This window comes from Marmota marmota, unplaced genomic scaffold (genome assembly GCF_001458135.2).
Source record: "Marmota marmota marmota unplaced genomic scaffold, marMar, whole genome shotgun sequence".
In the NCBI taxonomy this organism is placed as follows: Eukaryota; Metazoa; Chordata; class Mammalia; order Rodentia; family Sciuridae; genus Marmota; species Marmota marmota.
The window spans coordinates 12,026,955-12,049,129 of record NW_025999949.1 but is presented as its reverse complement, the minus strand read 5'-3'; the positions used below and the strand labels follow the sequence as shown (position 1 = coordinate 12,049,129).

General features: G+C 34.0%; 1 long non-coding RNA gene across 1 annotated transcript; it reads left to right on the top strand.

Moving 5' to 3' along the window:
* The first annotated feature begins 641 nt into the window (after positions 1 to 641).
* On the top strand, positions 642 to 20,726 carry LOC125616490. Its single transcript, XR_007347120.1, has 3 exons — positions 642 to 863; positions 15,841 to 15,850; positions 20,716 to 20,726. It is a non-coding gene; the product is annotated as an uncharacterized LOC125616490 (long non-coding RNA).
* The last annotated feature ends 1,449 nt before the right edge of the window (positions 20,727 to 22,175 follow it).

Sequence of the window (22,175 nt, the reverse complement as noted above, 5' to 3'; positions counted from 1 at the left end):
CTATTTATGGAAATAATTCATTATAAATGATAATTTCTGCTCTTTTTGCCCAATCTAATCATGGATTTCCCAGATTTGCCTTCTGTATTCAACCCAGTTCAGTCTCTGAAGCAATAACTAATGTGTAATCCCTTTTGTCTATTAAAAACCTTCTTTTTACCTTCTTATAGTGCTTGAAGTTTTCTTCTTTCTTTCTTTTTAACTTACCAATATATTGCATAAGCCCCAAGGCACCAATGTGTAACACAGAGTAAAATGATGATTAAAATATATGGCCGAGAATAAAGGTTTAATAGATTTGGGATCTGTTGAGCCTTTTACTGGCTGTGTGACTAAGCAACCAATTGTGTGGTCCATTTAAGCCTAGCTTCCCTATTCGAAAAATTGAAATATATTCAATGTTGTTGTCAGGAAAGAGTTATGAAGACTACAGTAGAAAATATGTACAAAACACTTAATTCATGTAAAAACACTTTGTAGCTCTTCTACATAGAAGTGCTCCATCAGTACTTGCTGTGGCCAGTCTCCCTGTCTCAACTACTGCTATTACTACTGTTACTACTGCTAGTTCTTCTACTACCAACACCACTACAAATACTACTATTATGACAATTGGTCAGTATAATTGGCTTTTATTCTACTACTGTGGTATCGAAAGGGGTTTAATCTACCACAAAAAATTATTTCAGAGTTGAGGAAAGGAAAGAAATTTATTTTTGCATAGGATTTTTCCAATAATTTTGAATCTATTGGGTTAGTATGCTTTATGATGTACATTTGATAACATAATATTGCAACTTTATTAGGTTTCAAGAAATAAACTAAAATTCAGATGAGTATTGAAAATATTTTTCTTCCTAAAAGTACACAATCAAAAAAAAAAAACACACCTCGTCTATTAAAGATACAAGCAAGTAAGCAATACATTTTAAATATCATAATAAACCTTACGACTGGGATAAGGTTCTAAATCACATTTTAGTTTCAGAAGCCTCTGTCATTTTGCAGGAAGTTTGAGATCCTGTCTTTATGTCCATGTATACTTTTTCCATTATACTTCCAAATATTTGAGGTAATTGGATTGATCTCTGAGTCGTTGTTTAGCCAAATCTCATTCCATAAAAGCAGGTGTGCAAGAAATATAACTTTCTAAGTTTTGTATAACTCAGTATTTTTACCACCATTCAAGTGTATATCAGAAACTAATCTCAGACAGTTCTGTGTAATATTAAACACTTGGGGCTTCCCCACCATTGCTCCTGGTGTTTTTCAGTCCTCAAGTAGCAAGAAGTGGGAGTGGTTCATCTGCTTCCTGGCTGTCTTTCTCCACACAGGCATTCATGACAACCACAGGACCACTGGACTTTGATTCTTGATATTGAAAAGGTGTTAGTACATTGTTCCTCACTTTGAACTGCAGGGATGACAGCTGTGGAAAAATAAGTGGAGTCATAAAATGCATTTTGCCATTTCTCTGCTTTTCTCTGGACAACATCTAAAACACTCTACACTTTGAGAACCTCTCAGACCTATGTAGCTGACATCTCAGTGTAATTTTTTTTCTGTACTACTGTAATTGGTCAATTCTCTATGGTTTCTGAAGTCCTGATGCAAAGTTTTATCTTCATTGAGACCCAAAACTATGTCTAGGAGATTATCCTGTCTCTCACTTCACTCTGGAACTTGCTCTGTGATTCTTTTGGGAGACAAGAACTGAGTTCATACTCATCCTATGGGCACCAACTTTATTTGCTTATATGTTCCCCCTTGTCACTCATTTGTTGAATATTTCCCTATCATTTAATTATGAAAAATTCAAACATACAGAAAAGTTGAAATAATTTTCACAATGAACAACTCATAAACTTGCCACTGAATATACTATTAACTTTTTACTATATTTTATCACAGATCTATCTTCTCACCCCTACATCCATCCATCAATCATATTTTTTGATACTTTTCAAAATAAATTTCAGACACCAGAGAACTTCCTCCTAAAGAGTTCAGTATATATATATCACTAAGAAGAATTTAGTATTTATGAATATATTTTGATGTAAATTTACATGAAAATGCTGAATGAAGTCTTAAGTGTATAATCAGTGAACTTTGACAAAGCATGAGTCAGTGTAAATAAAACCCTATCAAGGCATATAGCATTACTATCATTTTAGAAATTTCCCTTGTGGTGCATCTCAGTCAATTCTGTCCCTATCGAAAGCATCATTAAAGTTTTATCATCATAGAGTAGTTTCCTTGCTCTAGAACTTCACATAAATGGAATTACACAATACACAGTATTCTTTGTAAGGGTTATTTCTTTAGCATATTTTTAAAATTTGTTCATGCTGCATTTATCAGCAGCCTTTCTTTTTATTGCTGCATAGTATTTCTTTGTATAAATACATCGTAGTTTATTTATCCTATTGAGGAACACTTGGCTTTTTTCCAGCTTTTGTTATTAAGAAATTCTAATATGAGTCACTGTGAACATGTGTTGTTATTTCTCTTAGTTATATACCCAGATGTGAATTTGTTGGGCTACCAGGTAAATACACATGTGGTTAAGATATTGTAAAAATATTTTTGAAAGAAGTGGAAATGTCAGTTTGTATCCCACTATACACACAAATAATGAGAAATGGATGGATTCTTTATGTGTGATTGTTGGGGGATAAGGTGGGATTTGGAGCCAGAACTAATTTATTTATCACGTAGACTTATTTTATCAACACATTAGGTATACCTGAAACATTGATTTTCATCAAGAAAACATCTCAGAATAACTAGAAATACCTAGGAGGAAATGTAGTCACTTATTTAAAAATATACAGTGAGACCACAGAGCCTAATATTAAGGAATATCATGGAGATGAATGGTGGGTGTCTGAATGAACACAAGGATACTTGGAGAGTTGGTTATGAAGTTGGTTAAAACAAGGTAAATCATCTCCTTGCCTGTTCTGTTTCCAGCCATTACAAAGATGCCTTCTGGTTATAGCTTAAGGTCTCAGACTTTTTCAACTTAGAATGATTGCTTCCTGTTATTTACTGAGTACTCCATATTTTACTTTATTTCCCTCAGAGGAAACTTGGAGCTTTGTATACACTAGTGAACTATACATATCGCTAACTTATGCCAGTTCCTATAGGTTTTATAACTAATGGCTGTTTTGATAGGCTCTATTTTGAACTGTTGGGTTTCTATTTATTTAACTAGTCCATTTTCATTTTAGGGTGTGATTTTACTCATTGTTTAACCCCATGATAGATTGTATTGAAATGCTATTAATCCCGAATCCCCCCAGATAAATATAGAAAAAACTCTTAAATATATTTTTTCCCCTACATACAATATAATTTAAAACCAACCTAAAATGATCATGGCAGCAAGTTTAACAACCTTTTGGATGCATATATAAAATAAATTTGAGGACTGAACTGTGCAAAAGTAATGTAAGTATACTAATAATATTTTATATGTAGTCTATGTCTCTATAATTATTTTAAAATCAAAACTGATGTTTTTTATGGATAAATTTATCCTGTTCTAAGTGATTTTCAAATATACTTGAGTCATAGAATGCTTTCTTTCTCATTTGTATCTGAATAATGTGATTCAACTGGTTGGTTCACTTGCTTCACGTCTACATTCTTTCATTAGATTAACTTATCAGACATTTGCAAGTAACTTATTTGCAGCTGATTGGCATGTAACAATCACAGAGCTAATTTCAGAATTACAAAGATAAATAAAGTTATTCTGAACATGCTAATAATCTGATAAGAGAAAAAAAGAAAAGATGCAGACACAATAGCAAGGAAAGTATTATTGGAGTTGAGATACATATGTGTACATTCTGTTGTGGCCAAGCAAAAATAGAAGGATTAGTTAGTTTTGATAAAAGGCAGGGAAACAGAGTATGTGATGAATGAAACTAGTAGCAGAGGCAGATTTAGATCAGGGATGATACCCTTTAGGGAAATGAAGTAGTTAAAACCCACCTGGTCCTTACTGGTCTTATTAATAGAACACATTTTTTAAAAACATTTATTTTTTAGTTATAGTTGGACACATATCTTTATTTTATATTTATGTGGTGCTGAGGATTGAACCCAGTGCCTTACACATGCTAGGCGAGTGCTCTACATCTGAGCCACAACCCCAGCCCCACACTTTTAATTTATAGCAACTTTGCTGATGTCAGCTCTTTTTTTTTTTTTTAATTCTGTTCATGGGTTTTATTTACTCTGATATTACTCTAATAGGGAGTAACTGGTATTTTTATTTAGTTATTGCCCCAGTAGAATCTCACAAATAATTTCATCAGGCTGAAATTACTCTGATTTTTTGAGCTTTCTCAAATACTGAAATAAGCCAATTTGGTATGTGGAATCCTGATAACCCAAAGATATTTACTAATCCCTAGAACCTGTGGTAATTTAGGTTCTGCAGCAACAGAGACTGAAGGTTGCAGATGTAAGTAATGTTAACCAGCTGATCTTAGTGATCTGTAAAACTCAGGTAAACCCAGCGTAATCACAAGAGCACTTGAGAGTGAAGGGACTCAGAAGAGTCAGACAGATGGCTCAGGAGGAAGGAGCCACTTGGTGCAGCTCACACTGAAGGTGAAGGAATTGTGTGCCAAGCCAAGCAGCGGGCCTCTAGAAGCTGAAAGAGGTAAGGAAACAAATTATCCCTTAGAGATGGCAGAAAGGAAATCAGGCTTCCCTCCACATTAATTTCAGGCCAGTGGAACCAGAGTCAGATTTCTTATCTACAGAACTTGGAGGAAAATAATTGTGTATAGTGTTTTAGGCCTCCACAAGTGAGGCTGTTGTTTAGATCAGACATCAAAAGCTCACACAACTACATTCAAGAACGCCTTCTTAGGTGTGACCTTAAAATCTGTTTTTGTTAACTTATCTGGACTTCTAGGCTGTAAAAATAAAGATTATAAACTGAGCTGGTTAAAAAAAAAGATATCTAAGTTTGACTTAATTGAGAAATATATCTGAGGCACTTGGTACTGTCTAAGGCTGAGGTAATCACTAAGAATATAGTGAGGCAGGACTAAGGACCCTTCACTCTAAAGAGTGCGTCTGATGAGGGAGTAGGATATAAAGTAAAACAACTTTCTGAAATATTCATTGCAACCGAAGTAAAGTCCCTTGAGCAATAAAAAATAAAGACTAGAGGACGTAAATTATTGGGAGGATTTGGAAAGTTTCCATGAAAAAGTCACATTTAAGTGGTGACCTTCATGCACTGAGATGCTTTGTTAGTAGGGGCTGGATAACAGCTGTGTATATCCCCTCATGTGGGAAGGAGGTCACACATTTCAATACAGAGAGGTGACAGGAGCCATGTTCCCTAACAGCTCCCTGGTGAGCCTACACTCATGGCCTACACTCATGACCTCCACTAGGCATCTTTCCTCCCACAGGCGATTAGAAGGCCAGCCTCCCCCTCATAGCTACACTCCCACAGGTCATCTGCTTTTCAAGGTCTATATTTAAAAAAAACAAAAAATCACCTTGCATTTCTTACAGCTGGAAACATTTTTTTTCCCCTATTTCTTTAGCACTTTATCTGTTCCGTTCCTCTGGTATTTATCACCCTCTGCTTTGTGGTAGTTATTTTTGAGCATTCCTTACTTCCCAGACTAGACTATAGATTTTTAGCTTTTCGAGTGTTCTTGGAAAGTGTGAAAGGGCAGAAAGCAGCATATGGTGTGATAGCACCGAGTGTGATGTAGAGATGGTGTTGGAAGAAGAGCCGGCAAGCTGAGGCAACTGAACAAACTGGGGAAGGATGGGAGCTGAATGGAGGCACGGGGAGCATCTTAGCCTTTTCAATTTCTCACAAACCCTGAAGCCACATATGGATAATCATTTCTCATTTAAACAATTGTTATGACTCTTATTCTCAGTCCTCTGCCATTTCCTCCAATCTGGATGTAAACTACAATGATCTATTTAAGTAAAATGCCTCTTTACATCCTCAACTCTCCTTCTACCAAATCAGCTGGCACATTCTACTCACAAGCATGCATCCAATGTGAGAACATATGGAAGGAAAGTAAAAATCATAGTTATCTGAGTTTTCTCTACTTAGCAGAGAATATCTGAATATTTGAAAACACTCCCATATTGCATTTAGATATTTTTGTGATGGGCAAATTCCAAAGCCATCATTTAAGACTTCTTCAATATATTATATTTCACTATATGTCAGGATAGGTTAGTTTATGTTGTAATAAAATAAATCAGCATTTTAATGCACCCAAAATTGTCTTAACTATATATCACTTGAAGTTTACATGGGGTCTACTACACATAGTCTCCATACACACACAAGGAGATAAAGTCTAGAATGACAATATTTAACCTGCCAGTGAGATGAGAGCATGAAGAATTGATTTGGCAGTATTTCTTTTTTTCCTTCTCTGGCGGGGAGAGGGCAGGGGTTACTAGGTATTGAACTCAGTACTTAGCCACTGAGCCACATCCCCGGCCACATTTTGTATTTTATTTAGAGACAGGGTCTCAATGAGTTGCTTAGTGCCTTGCCATTGCAGAGGCTGGCTTTGAACTGGCAATCCTCCTGTCTCAGCCTCCTGAGCTGCTAGGATTACAGGTGTGTGCCACCGTGCCATGCCAGGCTTGGCAGTATTTCTTAACTGTATTTTATTGACCTAATCATTTCACCTAATTAGATGATTCCCTCATGAGGGTGAGGAAGTGCAATCTTGTCAGAGACTTGGAAGAGAAGTTACAGTGGAAATACTAGTGAGTAACTGCAGTATTTACTATGCTTATCTGTATGTTATGTTTTGAAACAATATTTTATGTAAATACAATAAAAGTAAAAAAAATGCTAAAAGAAAAATCTCATTGACAACTCATGGAGATTATTTTTGCACAAATGGCTGCTACTGAAAATTGATAATTAAAGATATAGAACTTAAGCTCATCTTCTTACTTGTCAATGAGAATTATATTGGATAATCCAAAAGATCATCATTGATAAAAGAAGGTTCTTATTTATAAAAGAATGCCAACTAACAATTACAGAAGGAATGTCTTTAAGCAATTGATAGTTTGCAACAGAAATGAAATGATTGACTAAAGCAAGGAAGGTAGACGGGTGCTAAAATCAGTAGAGGAAAGTAGATTGGATGTGGATATTCCCATGATGCCGAAGTTTTACCATACAGATTACTTACTGCTCAGTGATATAAAGTTTGCTTCACAATGGACGGAGCTAGTCATCTCAATTGTAACCCTATGACTAATCACCTTACTAACAGTACAAAAAAAGTATTACACAGTATCACCTGTCAATTATTTTGACAATATGGTTGCATCTAATATCTTTCAATCTATTTTCTGTTTATATGATATTCAAATAATAAGGGTACGAGTTAAATTTCCTTATTCAGATAATTTCAGAAGATGATGTATTCTACAGAATAAATAAAACAACTTCAACAAATTGTCATATAAAAATAAGAGAAGTAGAACTTTCTAGATGAAAAGAGATCTGAGAGAGATAGTATTCCAAAAAATTTGGGTGTGGTGGCACACACCTGTAATACCAATGACTCAGGAGGCTGAGTTAGGAGGATCAGCAATTTAGTGAGGTCCTGAGCAACTTAGTGAGACCACATCTCAAAATAAAAAATGAAAAGGGCTTAGGATGTGGCTCAATATTGTAAAGTGCCCCTGGGTTCAGTTCCCAGTACCCCTCCCCCAAAAGAGAGAAATATTCCAGTGAAAATTGTGCTCTTCAATTGAATTGTGAACTAAACATAGTGGTTTTTTTTTTTTTTTGCAATTAAGGAAATTGTACTATATTAGATGCTATTAGGTAATTGATAATTTTTTATGTGATCATGATTTACTGATTTATGTAGAAAGAGTCAAACAACCTTGCTTTCTAGAAATGTATACTAAAATATTTAGAGATAAAATTCAATGGTATGTTTAATCTACTTAAAACATGTTAGGAAAAATTTAGCAAATATGGCAATTTACTAATAATTTTTCACTTTCTGAGGACAGTTGTATTGTACATCTGACTGGGAAGATTTAAGAGATTTTCCAGGCCTCAATCATGTGTCCATATCAGCAATTTACACTGCAGAATAGAGGTAGCAATCAGCCCAACTCAAAGGCATGGGCCAAGAGTAAGAAAAGCTTGAAGATGTGGTTACCTGAAGAAAGGTAAATGAGTTTTGGAAAGAGAAAAACACTAAAGTTGTAACGGTCAGATCCATGATTCAAATTGTGCCTCTACCTCATTCTTCCAACCATAATACACATCCTTGTTATTTTTTTGTATCACTTTGCCAATAAAGAGTAGTATTTCAATGACCCTCTGTTTTCTTCCTCTATAAGATTATATGTGCATAGAAATTGAGTCCCATTCATCTGTGCATACTTAGTATCTAGAGTGGTGTCCAGTGATGATGGATGGATGTTAGAGTGAACTATTTGGTATTGTCACTCAATGAATACTTGTTAGATTATGAATGAATAAATAAAATAATTCAAAATAATGATATTTAAATAACAGTTAAATGTGGTTTGTAATAATAAGCTTATGTGACCTTAAAAAGGTTTCAGAATTCCTTAGTAAATTCAGAAACTTTATTACTATAGTCAAAAATGAAAGTTGATACAGTAATATTTGGTAAAAGCCACAGGAGTTCCCGTACTAAGCCATTAAGCACATTCATCAAAGTTTACGACCTGATGAACTTCACTTCTTGACACTTTTAATACTTTTAATCACATACTGGATTTTCTTCCAAATTGGAATTAATGTCCTCTGATATATTAGTGTTTATGAAATTGTTTAAAGAAATGCAGTTCCCTTAATTTCATGTGTTTGGGGTATAAGCCAAGTACTAATTTCTTTTTACCAAGTCTATATCAGCACATTAACTCAGGAATTATTCTCCAAATATTATTTATTGTGTCATACCAAAACAACTTTCACTTTGAATATATTTGTAGTCATCCTCTTGAATTTTCATTGACCTAAAATTTTAAGATTTCAGATGTATATCCATGACCTTATCAGACCTTATCTGACACTATCAGATAGGCTGGCCTAAATCTGTATTGCTAGATACAAATCACATCTCTAAAGCTGACTATTTTCTTTCATCCCAAGTCTTCTAAAGTATCACTTTATAAAAACATTTAACATTTATTCAGTGTCATAAACAATCCCATTAAATATTCACAAAACTTCCAAGGATAGGATAGAGTAACTTAATGTCTTCAGTCAGAGGCACTCAGCTGAATAATGACAGGTGGCAGCTGCCTTCATGCTCAGTCTCTATAAACCTGACTTTCCTAAAAGTCAAGCAGACATTCACTGCCCCCACAAATGACCACCCTAGGTCGTGGTGAAAGTGCCTAGCAGAGCCAACCCAGAGCTCTGCAGCACCTACCACGGTGAAGCTGAGTGAAGGGGAAGGTCTGCGTAGCTGACCTCAAGCTCCATCAGGTGCAGAGGCAGATGGAGGAGCCAGCAAGAAAAGTGAGGCAGCAGCAGAACCCCCAACAGCCAACTTTCCTGTCAGCGCAGGTGGGATGCTCTCCACTGTCTCCAGTTATATTTGGCAGATGAACATGGTAGAGGATGAGCAGGTGGAGTAAAAGTCTTCCAAATCTTACTGTTCTGTTTCCATCGTCTCATCTGAATGCATAGGCTGATGAGGCTTCTGGCTACCGGTTCTGCTTGGTTTAGTTCTATCTGGACATGCTCTGTTACTCAATCATAGGATATCTAAACTTTTGTTATAACCAGTAAAATATATTTATTGTTGGAATTCTAAAACATAAGAATCCTGCAGATTTTCCTGTTGATAGAATGGAAAGGCTAGTAGAAAGAAATGAACAGAAGTAGTCAGGAAAAAAGATTTAGAATAAAATATTCAGTGAACAACAAAAACCTTAAAATTAAATATCTTCCTTATTAGGGTAATTAAAGTTTATGCAAATGTTCTAATAATCATGTGATCATGTCAAAATCAGGAATGGATCATAATTTTCATTCGTATTGCACTATATTTTTTTTCATACTTACCTGCCAAATCATTCTCTTCACATTCAAAGCCTACGTGTCTGTGATATGTGTAAATGACATGTAAACTAAATTATGAATTTACTCATTGTTTACATCAATTCAACACATCCAGTCACCTAACAGAAGATCCTATTCTCATTTTAGGACTAGACATAGTGTACATATGGGTCTTTAGCTAGATTTCAGCCCTGCCAACACAAAACACTTTAGGTAATGAAGCCTTTCGGGTTCACAGATATTGCATCCAATCTCTTCAATGATATTAATATTCCTGTTAGTAAATTCATTTACTGATGAGCAAGAAAAATTATCAACACTTTTTTCTATAGGTATCTAAACATTAAAAACATTTGAATGATTACTTTTGAAAATGCATATCTATATACTCTGTAAGAGAGTAATATAAATGTTTATGAAACTGAAATTTGTATAAATGACAAAAATTGTCACAAAATTATCTCTTGTACAAATATTTTATGGAATATAGTTTGCATTAGTATAAGAATATGTTGGAGTAAAAAAGACTTAGGAACTACAGATTTACACAATGGATATATTATTGAGGCAGAGAATGAAGCCTTAAATAGCTCATTTGAATGAGGCTCAACCAAATACTTTCCTGGTTTCACAAATGTTCAAAATCCTTTACAGTAAAATTTTGGAATTATGATATCCCTTACACAGCTTTTTTCAGAAGAATGATAGATGATTCAGTAATGTTTGTTTATAGCAATTTCAAATACTCTGGAGGTTTCTAGAAATTTAGAAACAGTCTGATTGTCACTGCATGCTGTTTGCACTATTTGAACAAACAAGATTTTGTTTGTGAACAGATTGATCACTTCTCTTCTGACAAATCATCATAAACTTGTGAAGTAGTTGTAAATATCTATTGTTAAATCCAAACATAAGCATTTCAATTACCTCTTAATTATAAATTAAAACTAAACAAGTTTAAAAATGACCAATTTAATTTCTATACAACACTTTTTGTTGTTTCCATGAAACAAAATTATCAGTGATTGAATAATAAACATCTAACTTACAGTTAAATTACAGCAACAACTGCTCATAAAAAAAGATAAACAAAGGAAAATCCTCTTTAATTCAGCCTTCCCTACTAGATTTTGTAAACATTATGTCAGGTATTTGTTTTTGTATGTACTTTTACAGCATTAAGTAATCATCATTGAGCAAGTTAATAATACAGTGTGCAAGTATTTTAAGAGCACAAATTGGTTTAAAAAATGTGAAAGTCTTCCACTAAGCAGTATCTGTAGTTATGCCTAAACTTTAGTGATAAAATATTTCTTTATAAAAAGCTTTCCTAAATGAGACATTTCTATTGACTTCAGACTAGTTTTCCTATAAATTAGACAGGATTAAAGAAACATTTCCATGTTTATTGTTTCAATATTTCATATTGATAACATATGGAAATCGTTTATGTGCCGTCAATATTGTGGAGTCAGTAGGGTACAGGAATACCAGGAACAGGGAGCAAAACAAATATGCCTTCATATAGCTTACATTATAGGGGAAAAGACAGACAAGAAATAAGTATATGATGTCACATACTGTGCAAAAGAAGACATGCAAAGAAATAGTGATGTAATGGTGGCGGTTAAGATCAAATGGCTAGGGAACACTTTTTAGGAGTTTTTGTTGAGAGAAAACACAATCAAGGGAGAGAATATGCCACATAAAGACTGTGGATCAGAAGAATAGGTTCAAGAGATCTATTGTTCAGCATGGTGACTATCATTAACAACAACATAATGTTCAATTTGACAACAATATAATCATTCAAAAATGTTAAAAATAACTGAGATTAATTAGCTAGACTTAGTCATTCATCATTATACAAAGTTCAGTCATGCTCCACAGAACATTTAGGTGAATGATGGAATGGATATACAAGTGGTCTCACATATTAGATGTCTGTACTAGGCTATGCTATTTAGGTTGGTGTAAGTACATTATGGTGAAATTGCCTGAAACAGTTTTGCAGAATATGTCCCTGTCATTACTTGATGCATAACTGTGTGTATTCTTTTTAAAGTATCATTTTGTACATGATAGATGCATACAATTTTCTCTGACAATTAAAAAAAATGTACAAAAACAAACTTTAGATTCTAGCATTTCTAGTCATGAAAGAGAAGTACAGAAAACCTGGATCAGAAAGGAATTTTGCTGATTCTAATAAGAGCAAACAGACAAAATGGCTAGAATTTAATGAGCTGGGGCAGAGAGAGAGAGAGTAAAGTAGTAGGCCATGGTTAAGTTTGGATTTTACTCTGATTACAGTGGGAAATTATTACAGAGGAAAGCGATTGACATTTAAAAATCACTCTACATGTATAGAAACCTGCAGTTGGAAGATATGAATAGAATCTGGGAGACCCAGGAAGCCAATAGGAACTCACCTCTAAAAGAGTGGCAACTTGAGATAGTGTGGGAACAGAAGGAGAATGAGAAAGCCTTACATTTAAGTTGAATAGAAGTACAAAAAGAGTTGGCCAATGTTGAGGTTGAGGGAAGAAAGAGAACTCCTAAGATTTGAGGTCTGAGAAAAGTATAAATGTAGGTGACTTATTGAAAAAAAGACAGAAAGAAGAAATTAGTAATGAGAAACAAGATTATTTTTTGGAATATGTTAAGTCCAAAACAGTAGTCAAAGTGGAAATGTTAAACAGAATATTGGATGTATGTATATGGTGTTCAGATATGGGCACGAGCAGAGATACTGATTTCTTTCATCAGCATATATGTAGTATTTCTGTGTAATTCCTTTATAAGACTAATTTATAGTTCCTTTTGGGGGGTTTCAGCATTTTCTTTATATCTGCATGTCTTGCTGGATCAGATAAGATCCCCAATCTCCACTGACTCAAATCCTGCATATCTCTCAGCAGTTTCAAACTGTAAGCCCTCTGTCACATATATCTCCAGCCCTGTTTTTGCTTCTGGAGAAGAGGATTTGAATGCAACTAAAGAAAAAGGCAAACATAATTGTAATAAATTGAGATATAGTTGAGAGATAATTGAATAGCCTATTGATTAATTAATGAAAAATTCTCCAAGCCATTATGCTTACATAATTAGATTTTCACTTTTGGTACACTCCTTTAAACTTATGACTAAATTCTCTATTGTTTAAACGATTCACAACATTTTCATTCACATTTGGAAGCTTCATGAAGTCATTTGTATTTTCACATGTCCTTTGTCAGATTAATGAAAATTTATTATTCTTAATGATCCCCATTCTTTCTTAAAACTTCTCTTGTGACTATTGGCCATATTGATAGATTGATGTCTAGGGCTATGGATCCAAACTATTTAAAACACAATTCAGTATTTGTTCATTTATAGTTTTTTGTTTATTTATTTATTTATTTGTACCAGGGATTGAATTTAGGGATGTTTAACCACTGAGACATATCCCCAGCCCTTTTTTATATTTTGTTGGAGACAGGGCCTCGCTGAGTTGCTTAGGGCCTCATTAACTTACGGAGGCTTGCTTTGAACTCTCCATCCTCCTGCTTCACTAATATTACAGGCATGCACCACCCCACCCAGCTTGCTCATTATAGTTTTAGTCTTGAATTCCTTAGTTCATTTATACTTGTTATAAATACATGTAACAGAAAATTCAATGGATATCATGTTATCTATTATCAAACAAGTTTCAAGACTATATACATTAATAGGAAAAAAACAGATCAACTGGGTTTTTTATAGCTTTTTAAAATATTTTAGTTATAGGTAGACATAGTATCTTTATTTTATTTATTTATTTTATGTGGTGCTGAGGATCAAACCCAGTGTGTCACATGTGCGAGGCAAGTGCTTTGCCACTGAGACACAACCCAGCCCAAGATTAATTGTTTTTAGCACTTACTAAAACTTTATTGTATTTCTTCAACAACTAATAAGTGCTCCTTGAACACCTGGCTTGGGTTAGACCCAATTTTGCCAGACGGCTGTGCTTCACTGTAGATTAACTGGATCTGCCTTTGACAGTGGCTTAAACTCAGGTCTTTCCATATGTTTTTGTTTGAGGGCCCTACATCAGCAGTATTCCAAGGTCATATTCTTCTCCTGGCAGATTACAAGATTACCACATTTCATCCTTCTAATATGTCTGCACTATCCCATTGGCCAAAGCAAACCATAAGTATGGATGATGATATGGAAAAAATGGAAACTTTGTACTCTGTTGGTAGGTATCTGAAATGATACAATAATTATAGAAAACAGTACATATTTTCTTCCAAAAGGTTATAAAAGAACCACCATATCCAAATATCCCAATATTGAGTATATATCTAAAATAATTGAAATCAGGAACTCTAGGTGACATCTTTACCTCCATCTTTATTGTAGCCCCATTGACAATAACCAAAATATGAGAAAGAAATATCCAAAAACAGAAAAATGGATAAAAAATGGTGGTTGACATATGTCATGAAGTATTATTCATCCTTTTAGAAACAGGAAATTGCTGGGCATGGTGGTGCACAACTGTAATCCCAGCAATTTAGGAGGCTGTAGCTGGAGGATCACAAGTTTGAGGCCAACCTCAGAAACTAAGTTTAATGAGGCCCTAAGCAACTTAGTGAGACTCTGTTTCAAAATTTGAAAAGGGAAAGAAAGGGCTGGGGATGTATATCAGTGTTAAAGCACCTCTGGATTCGATTCCCAGTACCAAAAACTAAAAAACTAGAAAAAAACCAGCATATTTTGGCATCTGTGACAATACAGAGTAACCTAGAGGACTTCAGGATAATTAAAGTAAGATTGTCACTGAAAGAAATACATCAGGACTCTCTTATGTAAGGATCTAAAATGTTAAACTTTTATAGACAGAGTACAAAGGGGTTGGGGAAGAAAGTAATGAGGAATTGTCATTCAATGGATTTACAGTTTCAGTCAAGCAAAATGGGTATGTTCTAGATATCTCCTACACAGCATATTATCTGTGGTAAACAATAATGTATTTTGTACTTCAATTATTTAATATAGCAAATCTCCAGGTGTGCTATTGCTCTCCCAGCTATGTTACCCCAAATAAAATAACCATTCTCACTTCTATCATCATGAATTAATTGATTCTGTTTAAATATTAATGGAATGAGTTATTCATATGCAAAAAAGTAGAAAGTAACTTTTAGAGATGACATATATATTTATTGGTTTGGTTGTGATGATGAACTCATGAAAGTTTATGTATTGGTCCAGGGAATTGTAATTTCATTACATTAAATATGTGTACTTTTGAGTGCTTCAATTAAGCCTTAGTTAAACTATTAAAAAAACAAGTAGAATAAATTCAAATAAATTGGTATATAAATAGGTACAATACCTTTAAAATAAGGCACATATAAACTCACCTGCTACAGTTATTTCTACTTGGGTGGCAATGCCTAGGGAATGAATTCAGAGTAGGCTATTAGGTGGAATCCTAGTTCTGTTAATATAGGCTGCAAATCCTTGAAACTGCTACCTTCCTTTCATCTCATTTTCCCATGTGGAAAATTAGAATAATTACATTATCTTCCTCTTGTGAGTGTTGAGTTCTAAATGAATACTTACATGTATTTTGGATGGAAGCTTGGATAGAATAAACATAATTATTTTCTATCTTATACTTAGGAATCTATAGGAATTTTTAATTCACAAGAACAGCTCATACTCACTATGGCATCAATGTATAAAATAGCTAGGAATACAAATGTTATGCAAAACATTTTTAAATATTATAAACTCAATGGAAGGGCACACAATGAAAACAAAATACATGTAGAGATTTTTACCATGTATACGGAGGTGATGATTTACTTTGTTAAAAGAATCCATAGTTCCCTCTTTTAAAAGTATAATTTGAAATTCAAATAGAAATAGAGCCTATGTGTATGTTTGCATGTATGTAACTAGAAAAACTGGCTCCAGTGTATTTTCAGAAGTATAACAAAACCAAACTGGATCAAGGCAACTTTGAAAGAGAATAGTATGAAAGCTTACTTTACCAGATATCAAGATATGTAATACTTCTGCAGTTTTAAAATAGAGTGATTTTTACATGAGATTAAACAAATTGATCAATGGAAGAGAACTGAAGCATTCACACATAAATATGCCATTGATATATACAAATCACTTGGGAAGGAGGAAGAAGAATGAACTACTTAATAAATCATGTTGAAATAATTAGCTATATTTCTGAAAGTACAGTAAAACAGGGCCTGTATCTCATAAAACATAAAAGAAAAAAGCCCACATTGATTAATGATCTAAATGTGAGAATCATTTTCTTTGAAACATTTCTGTATTAAACACAAGATGAATTAATCATAAAGGATACTTGAGTCTTATTTAAAGTTAAAATTTCTGTACTACTAAGGCACCAATAATAATGTTTAAAACACTCCTATGTCAAACAACAAAAACTTTGTCACAGGTTGGTATAATGTTTGTATACTGATATTATATATTGTTATTCATAATGCATTTATGAAAGACAATGAATTAAGAATCCTGTAAATGAATATGAAAAATATCCATGGCACATTTTGAAAATTGCAAATATTTGAATGGGAAATTCACAAAAGAGTAAACAGCAATGATCCAAATAAATGTGATAGTCTTGCTGATATGCATGAAGGATGAAGTTAAATACTTATTCGGCATTTTACATTCAACAATTTGACAGAGTTTCACACTCTTAATATCAAGTGCTGATGAGAATGAAAGAGGAAAATAAAGTGCAAATCTAGTACTTGGTCATTGCTAGTTCATGGAGTAGCTCCTTCTAGAGTGATAAAATTTCAGGCATTTCTCCAGATCTACAGAAAAATACATCCATATGGTGATCTTAGTGCATTTGTGCTGCTATAACAAAATATCTCAGAGAAACTGAGAATTTATAAACCATAGAAATTTATTTCTCATTGTTTTGACGCTGGGAACTCCAAGGTCAAGAAGTCAATAGGTTCGGCGTATGGTGAGGGAGGTTTTTTGCTTCTCAGAAGGAACCTTGTTGCTGCATCCTACAGAGAGAACACTGTGTAGGCACATGGTAGGAGGATCAGCAGAGCAAGAGAGAGCTCCTTTCAACACTGAGCTCCTTATAAAAGTGCTCATCCCTTCTTGAGGACAGTATTCTCATGATTGTGTTACTTCCCAAAGGTGATATCTTTAATACTGTTGCTTTGGGGATTGAATTTCAACATGAATTTTGGGGAGAGTACCATCATCAAACCATCTTTTGGGGAGAGTTGCAGTGATTTTGCACTCTCTAAAATTATGTGAATATCATCTTCTGATATCAAATACTATTAAAATAGCAAAACTCAAATTTGTCTATTAAAATAATTTCTAATCATATCCATTTTAAAGGAAGGGTATATATTCCTTGATTGACTATACTTCATTATCAGGGGGGAAAAAGCAGTATTTCTAAGTGAATAAGGAATTATGAACTGAAAACTATCAACTATCATTATGGTTCAGATTTTGCATATTATACAGAGTAATCCCTTCACATTTGGTATCATGTGGCCCTTATTTTTAAATAAACTCCAAGACTAAATTTCCTGATATGTGTTATGATCACTATCAGTGAGTAGTTGTGTAGAACATTAAAGTCCCCTTAGCCATAGCATGAGATAATAGTCTTTTGAGACATTTTTAAGAACCTAAACTAGAATGTTACTAAAAATTAGGCTTCAGTACAAAGAAGAGATTAAATAGATCAGACATTAGTACAATGTGAATTAGTTATAGGGACTGTTATAGAGTCTCACAAAAACATGTGGCAACTTTCACTCAGGAATCATTCAAGACCACTTCAAGGCCATCAACACTTCAGTTAAAAACACTATAAATTGGGGCTGGAGATATGGCTCAAGAGGTAGTACGTACACCTGGCATGCACAGGGCGCTGGGTTTGATCCTCAGCACCACATGAAAATAAAATAAAGATGCATCCACTGAAAACTAAAAAATAAATATTAAAAAAAATTCTCTCTTTAAAAAAAAACAAACTGAACTTTTATGGGCTTGTGTTGCTTAGTAATTTTCTCACATTATTATGACTATGGAAATCTTCTTTTCTGTATTTTATATGAAATTATTGCACATGTATTTGTTAATATATGTGAGTTAAATATAGTTAGGGTTAATAAAACAGCAAAGAAGCAATTTTGGTACAAGGAAAATGGGAGCAAAGCAATTTGGGCTCTCTGAACAAGAGTATAAAAATCTTAAGAACAAGCCACATAGTTCTTGGATTGAAAAAGAAGAATAACTGAATTCTGGGTCTACTCTTGTAATAGGATCTTATAGTTACTTATTTCCAGTTATCTCTTTTGGAAAATGAGGGTAAGGGCCTCTAGTTCTTCTTGGAATTCCTTAGTTGCCAAAAAAAAAAAAAAATCCAGTTATCCGTCAGAAGACAAAATATATAGCTCATGGAGGAGGGTTTGTGAGAATATGTGAAAGAGGGAGAAGCCTGGCATCCCAGTGCCCATTTGAGGCTTCAGATCCCCCACCCCTGCCCAGACCACCATCTTGGCAGCTGTGTGGGGAACTTGCGTAGGAGAACTGAGCTGCCCACGGGAGTCCAGTTGAACCTCAGACCCAAGACACATACTAAAATGGTTGGTGCTGTTTCAAGCAATTAAAGCTGGAGTGTTTTGTTAATCAGTGATCAATAACTAAAATATTTATACCAAAAGGTCATGTAAGACTTTCATTCATTCATCAAACTAAAAGTTACTGAAATTTTATTATATGCCAGGTGTTGAACTGATGATATAATGGTGAGCTAAAATAGTAACATCATAGTGTGCTGTGAAGGAAATTGATGAAATACTTTGAGGAAATCTGATGTAGTCAACATGGTCTTGGGGGCCCCTGAGGAAGTAAACTGAGTTGACAGTGGGAATCACAGAAGGAGAAAATATTCAAGGAACTCAAGGGTACTTACTGAGGTGCAGCACTGGAAATAAGGGGAGAGTGGACAAAATAAGTGTGATAAGGGCCTGATTAGGCTGAGCATTATAGGCCATTGTAGGAGAGAACAATTTAGCTGGAAAGCACATCCTGTCCCCACCCATTTTTTTCATTATTTATGAAATAATTTAATACTCTAAGAGAGTTTTTTTGGGGGGGGCAGTGAAGACTTTTTTGTATTTATTTTTTTAACAGAAGGAAAGGTGGTCTGAAAAACATAGATGTTAATTTACAAGCCTCACTGAGATGTACTTAATCCAAATTTTTATAAGTTAAGTACCAGAATTCAGTATTTTGTTTAAAAACTACATCCTCTGCATTTTGGATGCAAAGAATGAATGGACTGATATTTGGGAACTGTAGATCTGGAGCATAAAGAACCACAATTGTCTTTTTCAGTTAGGAGTCACAGAGCAGTTAAGCAGTGTGTCTTTGGTTACACAGTTGGGAAGTTGCACAGCTGAAACTTTAATACAAGCAGCTTGCCTCTGGAACTTGGGTTTTTAAATCATATACTACATGGGACATTAATCCCATACCTGATTCTGACATAAACAAGTTGTTTAAACACATTTGATCCATGTTTCCTCATAATTTAAACAGAAAATTGGGCAACGGAATTCTTTAAGTCCTTTTTTAAAAGAATTAGACTTTTTGTCCACCTCGTTTCACACATCTTAGAAATAAGCATCAATGAAGATTTGGGAGAACTTAATGGGAGCTCATCACTCTTCCCACTTGCTAATTATTCCATACACAATGATATATCATCAGTTCACAGTGGCTGGTCCTGTGACTTCAGAGCAAAACATATTTTGCTCAGGCTCTAAGCATGTTTCAAAGAAGTTAGTAGACAAAAGAGATAGGGATACTTGGCCTCATCTCTCAAGAAAGAATAGACCCAGGAGTGGATTTCTGGATCAATGCTGATCTGGAACAATAGTGTACAACAGTAGGAGAGGCAAAAACAGGCTTTAGTGTCGATGCTGAATCAACTTAAGCAAACAGTTAAAACAAAGCATCACTTAAAAGGAGGTGTGAACATTTAGTGGACACTGAAAAGAATGTCTCCCTATAGAATAAACATCTGACAAAAGAGAAGTATTTTTTCATCGATTTTTAGAAGACCAAATTGTACATAAATACCACCATCTTAAATTTATGATGTGCATTTTGCTATTTTTAATACTGCTTTCATAGTGGAGTGGTATTTTAATATCACTATACATAAACAAATGAAATTATGAAAATAGAGGAGGAAAAGGCTTTTAAAGGAGCATAAAAACAGTTTTATTAGGGTCTACAGTTGCTTTTAACCATATTAAATTACTGTGATCATATGCTACCCAAATACTCAGAAATTATATGTCTCTGTTAATTTGGAAATAGTATGGGTATATTTTTAAATAAATTATATGTTTCATAGCATTGCATTAGTAAAATTTGAGTAGCCAATTTTGTTCTTTAAATATTTTATCAGTAAAACTATATACTGGAGTACTTCCATACTTAAGATCCATAAACCTGAGGAGACAGATGGCTAAATGTTGGGCAGATAAATAAAAATGATGAATAATTCAAGAAAGGTTACTAATAGTAAATTTGTCCACATTAGTTTAATCTGCTTATGTCTAGACTACAACTTAAAATGTTGAGGAAATTTTCAGTTAGAAAATTAGGTTTTATACTTCATTTTCCCTGTTGAAACTTTTCTTTAGGTGTTAGCAGAAGCCACTTCTTTCTTACACATTTTATAGATGAGCGTTACACTTATTTTATACCCCATCATTATTAGGGGTATATATTATGTGTTAGGCAACATTTGTTTTTGAAAATTACAGCTTGCCTTTGCAAAATTTCTAATATTTTTGTCAAGTTTTTGGTAGTTAAATGTCTCTAATGTAAAGTATGTGATGAAAATAACTTTGAATGAATAAATGAATGCTAAATATATTTAAGAAAAATTACCAGAAAATAATCTAGAGTTTAAGGCATAAAAAGTAAGTTGAACTTTTACATTAATATTTTTTCTCTTCCTTTTTAGTTAGACAAGAAGTTCAGGGTCTGACAGAAAATAATGATTAAAGAACCTAGTAAAACATTGCCTAGAAAAATTTTAAGGAATTTAAAATTTACTTCAAAAATGAATTTTAATATCTATAGTTAAACTTGAATGCTTAAATATGTGAATTTATAACCAATATTTCCTGAAATCCCACTGAATTATAACAAATAAATAACAAGTTATAAACCCACAGATAAAAATGTGAGAATGGGAGTAATACCAAAGAATAGATGTCAACAAAATTTTGCAAATAAGAAAGTGGATTGATGGATTCCAAATGAAATGACAAAATGTAGAAAGCAGAAAACTTATAACACAGAGAGAAAAGGAATACATGAAACAAACTAATTTGTAGATCAATGCATAAAAGATAAAAATTAGGGGCATTAGGTAAATTTTAAGATAAATGAGGGACAGTTTGAGAAGCACACAGCAATCCCTATCCTCTTACCCAGGTAAGTTCCACTTTCTACTCTGGAATGACACAGGAGTCTTGCTCAGACCATATGAACCAAACATGTTCTGATCTATCCCCTGACCCTACAGAAAGAAGGGATCTTCTCTTCTCTTAGAAACTGAGCTTAGGGAATAGGTGGGAGTTTACCTAAGAATGAGGAGATTCCTGCCTTCTTTACTTTAACTAGATGTGAGACTCCTGACACCCAAGTTTATTGCCACTCTAATGGTTCTGCCCCATCCCTTAACTAACTATCTCTATCCCCACCCCCCACCAGATACCTCAATCACACTGCAGAATATTGGTGAGACTAAAAAAGAAGACCTAAGTAATGATTTGGTCCTCACGTGATTAACCTACTCCAAAGCCCAAAACAACAAATCCTATTTTCCTCTGAGTGTTCTCTTTTAGTTTGTAAGTTTGTCATAAAAAAAACCACTACACACTGGGTGGCTTAAAATAACAAAAATGCATTTTCTTCCATTTGTATAGGCAGAGTCTGAAGTGAAGGTATCCACAGGGTT